This window comes from Theobroma cacao, chromosome 3, assembly GCF_000208745.1.
Source record: "Theobroma cacao cultivar B97-61/B2 chromosome 3, Criollo_cocoa_genome_V2, whole genome shotgun sequence".
NCBI classification, from domain to species: domain Eukaryota; kingdom Viridiplantae; phylum Streptophyta; class Magnoliopsida; order Malvales; family Malvaceae; genus Theobroma; species Theobroma cacao.
The window spans coordinates 14,746,764-14,759,092 of record NC_030852.1 but is presented as its reverse complement, the minus strand read 5'-3'; the positions used below and the strand labels follow the sequence as shown (position 1 = coordinate 14,759,092).

The 12,329-nt window shown below is 34.5% G+C and overlaps 1 long non-coding RNA gene across 1 annotated transcript; it reads right to left on the bottom strand.

The window, feature by feature from the left end:
• Window positions 3,462-5,068, bottom strand: LOC108661328. Its single transcript, XR_001927086.1, has 3 exons — window positions 5,038-5,068; window positions 4,309-4,393; window positions 3,462-3,500 (listed from the first exon to the last, which is right to left on the bottom strand). It is a non-coding gene; the product is annotated as an uncharacterized LOC108661328 (long non-coding RNA).

Genomic DNA, 12,329 nt, shown 5'->3' with positions numbered 1-12,329 from the left:
AAATGCTCTAACTGATCCTTGAGCTCTTTAAGCTCGACTGATGCCATCTAGTAAGGTTGTATAGAAATCGGGTGGGTGTCTTACACTATGTCTATACAAAACTCTGTTTCCCATTTTGGAAGTAATCCGGGTAACTCCTTCAGAAACACATCTGTTAACTCAATCACTTTAGGCACATCTACCACGCTAGCTACCTTTACTTGGGTATCTAATACAATTGCCAAAAATCCTTGGCATCAATGTCTCATTAAACTATTAACTAACTCTATCATAGACTATATCATGCTACTTGAAGCCATGCTATGATCCCTCTATATATAGAAGGATAACTCTCCAGGGTAGTCAAACCTCAGTCTCTTACGATGACAATCCACACTGGCATAATTGGGGAATAACTAATCCATCCTAAAATTCACATCAAACTCTAACATGTCCATTAACACTAAGTTTGCTTAAGTGTCATTCTCTTTAACTCAAACCATGCAAGCTCTATACTCATACCCTACCATAGACACCTCTCTCAAAGGTGTGGTAACTACCAAATCTTGCTCCCTCTTAGAGTACTCTATACCTAATCTAGATATAAAGTATGGAGATACAAAAGAATGTGTAGCACGAGAATCATATAACACACGTGCATCTATAGAACGGTAGAATAACAAAGACAACAACATTGAATGCCTATGCATCTTGTGAGGTCAAAGCATAAATTCTTGCTTGTCTTTGATCCTTTGTACCCTGCTCTCCAAATCCTAACCTCGATGCTTTACCCTGAATAGCAATACTAGTGCCCTTGCCTCTAGCTCCCTTATTTTTTTAGTAAGTTATGCAACAATTGGTGAAGGTGGCAATGCCGACTGTGCATGTCCTTGAGTGGCTCTTTAAGATGTATGACCCAAAGAGCAATCTTTCACATAATGCCCAGGTTGACCATAAGTATAACATGACATGGAGTTTCGTACGTACTCCCTTAATGCTTCCTACCATAAGCGAAACATTGGAAAGAGGAGGATAGTTGTGAAATCCCACCTTGATGTATGATATTGAGTTAAGAAATCCTTAGGTAAGCAAGTAAATGTCATGTTTTGAGAATTTCAACTAAGTTTTAAGCTTGGGAAAATTCATGTTTTGATGCATAAAGATGGTTTGTAAAGTTTGGTGCAAAGAGAAGTCCATATGGACAATTTTTTAAGTCTATTTTTGCTTACTGAAACCTATCTATCGATAGATGTTCATCATCTATCGATAGATTAACCTATCTATTGATAGAAAGAACACATCTATTGATAGATAACAACTTGAGAGCTTTTTAAAGAACCCTAAAAGTTATCTATTAATAGATGACAACATCTATCGATAGATGACACTGTTTTTAGAAAAATTAAAAAGGTAATAATGTATTTTCACATCCCAAACTATAAATATATCACATTCCATAAGGGTTTATGACTTTGAACCAATTTTGAAAGGTATTTTTTCGACATTTAATGTCAACAACACCCTCGAGTGTCCATGTAGGCTCTCGAGCCATCATCATAATCTCACACATAACATTATCAATGTAAAATGCTCAACATTGGCAACATTAGCATAAACATGTTTATAGTCGGTAAACATAAACATAAAGTAAAGACCGACTCATTAGTAGAACATGACTTAACTCTCTAGGCATCAAAAAGCTACTAGACACCTACCAATGAGGAATGAACGGATCACGTCTTTGTGACACTAGCTATTAGTAAAAGACTTGTCACTGATCTGCAACAAAAATAATGAGGGAAAATAATATGTGAGTCATAAAGACTCCGTGAATGGATACAGTGAAAAGGACAACCTAAGGGGGAAGAGTTGCAAAAAATTGTAATTTGTAAAACAACATGATAACTTGTAAATCCTTTCAACAGTCATGAATGCATTTGTAACACCCCCAATTTTTGATGTAAATTAAGTTAATGGATGATATGTTATGTATGCCAAGTGTTTAAGGATATATATATAGATAAATGGACACTTAGGCAAATTTTGAGGAAATATGTGATAAATCCCATAGCTTGAGGTTTTGATCTAAGTTTAATGTTATGTTTGTGGATTTATGTGTATGGGATTAAGTTAAATGAATGATTTGAAGTGTGATATTAACAGAGAATGATTTTGGGGTGTTAAACTTAGATTTTTGGAAGTTTTGGAAGCTTAAAACTGCCTATAGGGAAAAATGTATAGATACATCCCCCTATGTATCAATACATTCTTGACAGGAATAACAACTTGAGGTGTTCTAGAGGAATTCTATCAATACTTTTAAGGATGTATCGATAGATTCGAAAAAGGATGAACATGTATCGATACATTTGAAGCAAAGAGCACTGAGGACCATTCTACTTGAAATGTATCGTACATTGCCTCAATGTATTAATACATTCATTTGAAATTAGGGCAGATGTATCGATACATTACCAAATGTATTGATACATCATAGACAAAAGGCAAAACTAAAAAGAGGTGTTGGGCCATTTTTGCCTAACCTTTTCCTTAAGCTTTTTTCCTCCCTTTCTTTATCTAGAAACTCAAAACCTTAACCCCTAAATTGATTTTTAAAGCCATTTGAGACTATTTAGAGCTTGGGAAATTATCTCGGAGGTGAGATTTAACGTTTTTACTAATTATTTTTCAATTTAATCTGTTAATGACTCCAAAATATGATTTTCTCCGAATTTAGTAATTTTCCTTTTTTGTTTGAATTGGAGAATTTGAAGTAAAGACTTGTGCAATCCAGCTTCTAAGGTATGGGTTTAGCTTGTTAATGAAGAATTTAAGTTTAAATAATTGGATTGCTAAGATTTGGTTAATCGTGGAAAAGCTGGCATTTTTTGAAAACTAAGATTTAATTAATATTATGGTATTCTGATGTGTTGGAAGGGCGAAACAGAGTTAAATCAACTTGTTGGCAAGCTAAACGGCGAGTGGGGGCTAAGGATCAAAGCTTGGCTAGGATTACTTCCAATTTGTTACTATGAGTGGGTTTAAATAAAATGCATGTAATGCATGATGCATGATAGATGCACTGCCATGGTATTAAAATGAAATACATATGCCTAGACAAATGAACCTAGGTGTGACGACCCAATTTCCTGGGCCATCACCGGCGCATGAGCTCAATGAGCATAGCTCACTAAGCCTAAGCAAGCCTACCCATTTACCTTTGCTTAACAAATTTATCATATCATGCATACACACCAACACTTTTTTTTTTTCGGGTGTGAACATAGCCAAAACACAATGCCATTATCGATAATAATATACATGCACTATACCAGTCATGTATTTAGCAATTTACATTGCATACACATATTCACATTGTTAGATTGTATTCACAATACAAAAGGACCCATGACTTCCAGCGGAGACATTTACAATAAAAGGGATTACTATCGAATGCCAGACACATACCCAGGAGATGCACTACGGGGACTCCTCGATCTAGGGTCCAACAGTCACCTGATCTGAAAACATGAATTTTTATAAAACGTGAGTACAATACTCAGTGAGTGAACAAGGAAGGGAACAAGCAACAATTAGGGAGAATTTAAAATCATGAAGCACTTGTTTCAAAACAATGCAATTTAGTTCATTCCTATTTAAAACCCCTCCAAACCCGAGAGTTTTTCGCTACAGCGAGCATGAATTTCGCTGCAGTGAAAACAGAGCAACAAGAGAAACATTTTTCCTCACTCAACAAAAAGCCATCCTGCTAAACTAATAAAATCAACCTAAAATTCATGAAAATTCTCAAAGTACAATGTGTCAACTTTCATGTACATTACAACCATAAATCATTGTCCATCAATTTGCTATATCACACATATTTACATATGTATATATATATATATATATATATATATATACGTATATACCCATCATCATCATCTCACCAACCCATCATCATCATCACCAGCTCATCATCATCATCACCAGCTCATGCGCACTCCCTACTCGCACATGGCTGGGTCATCACCGGGTTATGCGCACTCCCTACTCGCACATAACCGGGTCATCCTCGGCTTATGCGCACTCCCTACTCGCACATAGCCGAGTCAACATAATTACACAACATTATATTCAAGCATATATGTATATCAACATAATGCAGCCACATAGAAATCCATAATAACCACATTTCATAACATAAACCTTTTCTCAAAAGCTTGTTCCCAAGGCATTCATTTTCATGAAAAATTGCATAAAATCATTCAAACACTTTGTTCAAAACAGTCATATTCCCAAAACAATTTTGATAGGCAGTCCACTCACAGGTGTCGAAAATCCGGATTCCGGGTGAACTCTGACTAATAGTCCTCAGGCGTAATTCCTTTGCCTTTTCCGGACGTCTCACCACCTTGACAAATAACAAAGTCGAGGAATTTACTATATTGTCCCTAAATTGATATAAATTAATTTAAATTACTAATGCTTGATATGTAAATGCAAAAATATGTCCGATTACCGCTTAATCACGGTATCGATTAAATTCGACCGATCACCCGATTAATCGGCGATTGTGTCCAAATCACCTCCAAATTAATTCATTTCTCCTCTAATACCTTAATTTACCACATACATTTAAATAAAGCCAAATTCAGCATTAGAACCCTCACAGTTCCTTATAGAAAAATTTGGTCATTTGGTGCACTAGCATCGAATTTTTTTTCTACATAACCGTTTCACCTTAATTCATCATTTTCCATGCCATTTTCCTTGAAATAAAAACAATCCCCCATTGATATTCAGCCCTCATGGTTCGGCCAACAAGGAACCCTAGAGAAATTGAATATTTCTTTTGTGTTTTTGTTCATAACCATGCTTAACTATCCCTAAACACTAACATAGTCTAAAATCAAATTATTCCAACAACAATTCCTCTTCCATACCCATTTTTCAGAATTGAATTCATCATGATAACTCAATATTCAACCATGGAAATCAAGAACAAAAGCATGGGTAAGCTAGGTATCAAGGAGAATTAAAGAAATTTTAACTTACCTAGCTTGTTTCCTTGATTTCTTCACTTTTTCTTTGAATTTCCACCTAGGTTTTCTTGTTTTTCCTTTTGTTCTTCCTTTTTTCTTGTTGCTGGATGTCTAGGCCGAATATGGTGAGGGAATTGGGGATTTAATGGGCTGATTTCTATAGAAAATAATAAAATAATCAAGCATGCCATGTGTCACATGCTTATTGGCCCAATTTTTAACTTTTTGACTTTTTCTTCTTAATTTTCCACCACAAATATTCTGGTATTTATCCAATCCTACCACAATTAAAATCCCTTGGTCTTGACAAGTGCTGGGGCAAAAATTTTACTGATTTGCCCTCGGGACGAAAAATTATGATTTTACCCCTATACTCCGAAATGTACTGGAATCTCATTTTTTCTACTTTTCAACTTAAAATAACACTAATATTGATCAATATTAACCAAATGGGGCAAAAATTGTTTAAAAAAATTTCCGTTTAGTCCTTTAGTGGCAAAATTACCATTTTGCCCTTGTGCTCCATAAATATTGGGAATCACAATTTTTCACTGCTAAACATCATTTTATACTCCAATAATTATAATTATATTTCATATAATTATTCTTGATCAAATGTGATCAAATCTTGGCTAAAAATCTCCATTTTATCATCAAATGGTAAAATGACCGTTTTATCCCTAATTGGTCAAATTTCTGATGGACTCCAAACTGGACCTTGAACTCCAAATCACTATTCTAAGCCATTCTGTTGGTTTTAAAATTTTCAAATTCCTCTTAGAATTTCTATTTGAATTAGTTCAAGGCTCGATTTAACTTAGTTGTACCAGTCGGTACAATACCGTCTTTTAATCGAGCTTGACAGGATCTCACACTAGGCTAGAGAACAATATATGTGTATATGTATATATGCGAATCGAGTGTGATTGTATGATGTGATGTGAGCCACATGGGTGGCCTATGTTGTGTGTGTCTAAACTAGGATGTTTAGAGGCTATAATGAACCTTTAAGAGTAGATTACCCTAGGTGAATGATATGTTGAGACGATTTGATTAAATGATGCCGTGGAGATTTAGAGACACTTAGAACTTAACCGAGCTTAAAGATGATTGAAACTTGATAAATGTGAATTGAGGTTTGATGAGGAAAAGGTGAAGGATAAAGGCATGATGGCCTTATTTGTGGATTTGTGTTTTTGTCCGAGGAATGAATTCCAAACGTTGATCTTATTTACGGTGGAGTGGAGTTCCGTCCCCCTATGACTATGTGTGTGCTTGCAAGGATAGTGGTAAACAAGTATGGTGGCACTAATCCCGTTTGTGATTCCTGCCTACAATGCTTTCATATCATCCGTTGAAATTACTTTGGGTAATGTCGATATCAGGAGATTACTTTGGTCAATGATTTGATTCTCCGTCAATTGCTTCAATTTTGTGTGTGATTTGTTCTCCGCTCATTGCTTCGACATTTGCGTGATCTATTTCTCTGCCAACGGCTTTGCCCTGAGCGTGATTAGATTTTTTTGCCAGTTAGCCACCAAGCGTGATTTGACTATGTCCAGGGGAAGACCACTTGTTGATTTGATTTGCATATGATGTGAAACAACCATGGAGAGGCTTAGATAAACGTGATATGATTATAATGTAAGACTTTGATGACTAGAGTGTGTTGAGGAGAATAATGCGAATAGCTTTGATCGGCTTCGAGGGTAAGTCTAATGATATGTGTGATGATCTTTGGAGACATTGAGGATGATGATATGCCCTCACATTGGAGATTTTGGGATAATGATATGCCCTATGTTTGGAGATGTTTGTGGGATTATGTGGTTGCACCGAGAGTGCAATATATATATATATATATATATAATTATATATGATTTTTTTTATCTACACCACTCACTGAGTATTATAGTACTTACCCATTTATGTACCATGTACAAATAAATAGGCCATAGAGTTGCATGGTAAAGGTTACCCGCGATAGACCGATTTTGGTATTCGGTAGGTTCCCATCCGTTGTGTCACTCCGCTGCTTCAGTCATAAGCTTCCGCTTCGCACTTAATTTGTTGGGTATGTAGGCATGATATGTCATATGAGCTTGTGTAAAGGTTGTTATGTACAAACCCATCTTGGATGGCCAACGTATAGCCTTATAAATATTTGTATGAATTATATGCCAGGGATAATGTAATATATTTGGTTTTATTTCGAATATTTGATTATGGAATCCCTTGGCTTTGAGTTATATGGTTGTGAACTCTAAGGCTTACTTGGGTCTAATGGGCTTGCCTGTTGAGCTCATGCACTGGTCAAAAACCCCCAAATTTGGGTCGTGACAACATTTGACAATGTTAAATGCATAAAAGTAATGTCCATATACAAGCTCAACTTACAAACATTTACAAAGAGATAACTAAAGTAAACCTCGACTCTTCAAGCCCAACAACAAATATTTAAATCAAGAATGTGTAATTCATTTAACAACTCATCTCATTATTTCCTTATAAACACAATAATTATCAATCGACAAACACAAGCGTCACAATACCCAATATACAGATAACACATAAATACAAGCCATAGCAAATTATGGGGAGAATGGGAACTTCGCCCAACTCATCCCTGTGGTATTCTCACCCCTACGTCAGGACTCATAAAATGGGGAAAAGTGGTATGGTGCCCAACTTAACCTTGTGGTATTCTTACCCCCACACTAGGACTAGAGCCAATGTATAAAATCCTAGGAAGTAAAGACTTTCTCAATCCACTTTACAACAAAATCATGAGAAGTGGAGACATACTCAATCAACTTTACAACAAAATCATGGGAATGTGGATACCTTCTCGATCCACATCACAACATCCATCACGGGAATGTGGAGACCTTCTCAATCCACATTCATAGTTCTTATATGCAAGAGCAATTCAATCAACCATAATCATTATCTCAATTAATATATTGTACCCACACTAGCTTTAAAACTGGAGTAATCGAGAGAATTGTTCAGAACATTGAAAGGGCTTGTCCCCCCTTATTGAAAACTACTACATAGTAAGGTATTTAATTATACATAATAGTTGTGAAAACCTTTTCAAAATGTTTTCTCATCCATAAACATATTTTTCGTTAGTTAAATATTTATGGCAACAATGCTAATAGCAAATCCATTAAATCATGCAATCATGCTTTCAACTTTACATATTCAAATTGTTTCGAAAGTGGTGTACCCACTCACCTCGAAAGTTGATTTCTACCGAGTATGCGAAAGTCTACTCCAACGAAATATCCAAAGTTTCAACGGTTCTTAAATACAAAAAAATATATTTTCCATTAATACTTTGTCTAAGAAATGCATAATAATCATTCTATGCTACTTCGAACTATTTGGGTTCACCTAAACTAATTCTCTAGACTAAATCTACTGCTCATCAAATTACCCATTTGTACAAACCCATAAAATCAATATTCTTACCTTAGGAGAGCTATAACAAGTGAGACAATTCACCCAAATCTTCTAATTCACAAACATCAATAATTCTAGAACAATAAACCATATTTTGAGAATAAAAAATCTAAGGTTTAAAGATTCAAGAGTGGGAAAAATCTAATTTTTCATTTAAAACCCAAAACCAAGCTCAAATCTTTCAAAAATGGTGATTTTAAGCAAAAATGGGTTAGAAAAGCTTAAGAGTTAGGGTTTTACCTTCAAAATGTGGCTGAGGGTTGCTGACCCTAAAAAAATATGGTATATTTATAAGCTAGGGTGTGAAAATATGTTTTTATCCCTTATATTTTTTTGAAATCGACGAAATGTATCTATACATTATGGACATGTATTGATACATGTTCATCAAAAACCCTTTCTAGGCTAAATGTATCGAGACATGATGAATATATATCGATACATTTGAGATAGAACGAAGTTTCTGAGACAGATTGCCTATAAAACCTACCCAGCTTATTACATTAAATACCATTTAAGTTAATGTCCTCTTTAATTTTTACTTTCCATTTACTTAAGATATTTAAAGTAAATAACCAAACAACCCCCCATTTGGAATCAATAAAAATATCAAAAAAATCAAAATCCAAAAGAATCAAAATCTAAATTTTGCTTTCAAGAACAAAATCGAAAAAGTTCGGCTAAAATTAAATTTGCTGCTTTCATTTGCCATCGTAAACGTACTCCAAAAATTATGAAAAAAAAATCATTTTTGGTTATCTAAAAATCGAGGGAATCATTACCACCAATTTTTATTTCCAAAAGATTGTTATATAAAAATCACATATTTTGACCCTTTCCAAACTTAAAAAATTTTCTTCTTTGAAGTGACAGACAACCTAACATGTCAATGAATTCTTTTGAAGGTAAAAGCTAAGTTTGATATTCAAAACATGAAATCTATGTTAGCTTTAAAATTATTATAGTTTTGATTATGACAAAATGATCAAATTTGCTTGAACATTATTTGAGTAATCTTTAACAATTTCTTGAAATGATTTAACTCCCATATTTGTTCTTACATAGACACAAGCTTGACTCTTGAAGTTATTGAACTATAGCTATAAGCTTGTATGACTTAAGTATATAAGTGCTTATGATTTCTATTCATTAAAGACTGATTTAAAGATTAAAGGAAAATCTAGATGCATTCATTAAGGGGGAGTTTTGAATATCTTTTTTAATGATGACAAAAAAAGGAGAGAAGGAAAACTAAGTTAAATTGAGTGTGATAGGTTTTCATGTTTAATTTATGTGTGTGATGCTTAGTTATGATTTTATTGAATATTATGTACTAGTTATTATGGATATTCAATATATCTTGCTTAGCTATTGTGCGCATTGTATATCTTGTTTAGCTATTATGGATATTATAAATAGTTTATTGCAAATCTTTAAAGAAAACTAGATACATTGACTAAGGGGGAGCAACTTATTATGCATAAAGATTTGAAGCATTTATATTGAACGTAGACATTGCACTATTAATCTAGGAGTGTTTTGTCATCATAAAAAATAAGAGATAGAGAATGTTGACTCTATATGTTTTTGATGATAACAAAATATTCCCATTCATTGATGTCTAATTATATTCTTTAAGTGTGCAGGAGAAAGCTTAAATTCATTAATATATTTAGTATATGAAAGCAAGTCAAGATGCTTTGCAGTTGAAAAATGGGTTAATTGGTTAAACAAGTAAAAAAGAAAGAGCTTTAATGAAGACAGATTAGTCATAACTGGTTAACACAAGATTTAATCAGTTAAGCAGGTATTGGATACAAACAAAAGCCTTTTAGTTGGATAATGAAGGGTGTTAGTTAGCTAAAATTCAAATTAGAAGTTGCGGGCTCAAGATGTCACAACTCAAATTCCAGGCTATGACAGACGCATGGGCCCAATGGGCATAGCCCACTAAACCCAAGCAAGCCTATTTATGCAATCCCGATCATTAATCCCAACCTTCATTTCTAAAACCACATATTTGACATATAACATGAATCCTAGTGGATCACATTACTTATACGTGTACACAGACAAAGACTCTCAATCGTCAGGGAAGTGACTTTAAGTGAAGGTACTGCAACTGAGATGCCATAGTACTTACCAAGAAGACAAGCATATGTGGGCACCCAATCTAGGTCCCAATAACCTCTGAATCTGAAAACATGAAGTTTAAAAATGTGAGTATAAAACTTAGTGAGTGAACATAAGAAAGGAACAGGCAATCGATAGGAAGAATTTGGAAATCATGATGCACTTGTTTCAAAAACAATGTAATTGATTAATTTCTTACTAAAAACCCCTCATTTCAAACTTTGATTAATAACCTCATAGTGTTGCAAAAACCCATGATCAATCCATGAAGTTAAATGGGTGAAAAATATGTCAATATCAATCACGGTAGCAAGCATGACGCAAGTTTCTCGCTGTAGCGAGAAACAGTCTCAGTTTGCATATGTTTTGGTGTTTCAAGCATATCTCCCTCTAAAAAATTCCAATTGACATGATGTTTAGACCATTAGAAAGATAAAAGGCTGGGATAAAACTTTTATCTTTACCACTTTGCCCAGTTCTGAACTTAAGGTGGTCAACATCTTCATCTAAGTGAAAGAACTGCACTAGAACCCGAGAGTTTCTCGTTGCAGCAAGAATAAATCTTGTTGCAGCAGAATCAGGCTAGTGTGATCCCCAAAACCCGAGAGTTTCTCGCTGCAGCGAAAATGAATCTTGCTACAGTGAGAAACAAAGCATTTTAATTGAAATGGGTCTTGTTACATCAAAAGCCATTTACTTGTTGAAATGAAAAGCAATTTGGGAGCAATTAACAATGCCAACACACAACACAATCACAATAATTTTCATAAACTTTCTATAACATATATATATTTGTATATACATACATCATCATGCATATCATCCCACCATCATCAGCTCATGTGCACTCCCCACTCACACATAGCTGGGTCATCATCAGCTCATGTGCACTCCACACCGCACATAGCTGGGTCATCATCAGCTCATGTGCACTCCCACACGCACATAGCTGGGTCATCATTATCACAAAAAAAAAAAAAAACATCCAATGCATATTATACATATCAACATAATGTGATAACACATGAACCATTATATGGCACACTTTCACAAGATAAAAACATTCACTAAAGGCTTGTTCCCTAGGTAGATTTTTAAGGAAAAGTTGGATAAAATCATTTAAATGTTTTGTGCAAATACATTCACATTCCCAAAACAATTTTGAAATGCAAGTTTACACACCGGTCTTGTTGATTCTATTGCTTGACTCTAGCTTCAACTAATGCTCCAAATGGACATGTGAGGCCTTGTTGGAACCTATACACAACAACATCACCACCAACCCAAATTGGCATTAATATAATTCCGAAAGCTCTTTCCTAAATCAAGTTCTACTAGTTATTCCTAACTAGCTTCCAATTGCCATTAAGTGGCTAGTTATTTACACCACTCTAGTCACCTTAAGAGTGAATAAACAACCTCAATGATAAAACACTCACAAACTATGACCCGAAACCTCCCTCAGGCCTATGACAACCGCCGCGACGTCCCAATTGACGGTCATTACCCGAAATGCTAATCAGAACCTCGCAAGGCTTACATATCAGTTTCTTACCTTTCTTGTGAGCAATCGTTTTTAAACATTCCATTTTAAACAATTTTCAGTAGTTTCCTGCTCAAGTAAATCAAAAGACAAAAATATTTTAAAAGGATTTATAGATAAATATCACTATTCAAAATATTGATTAAAATATAGCATTTTTT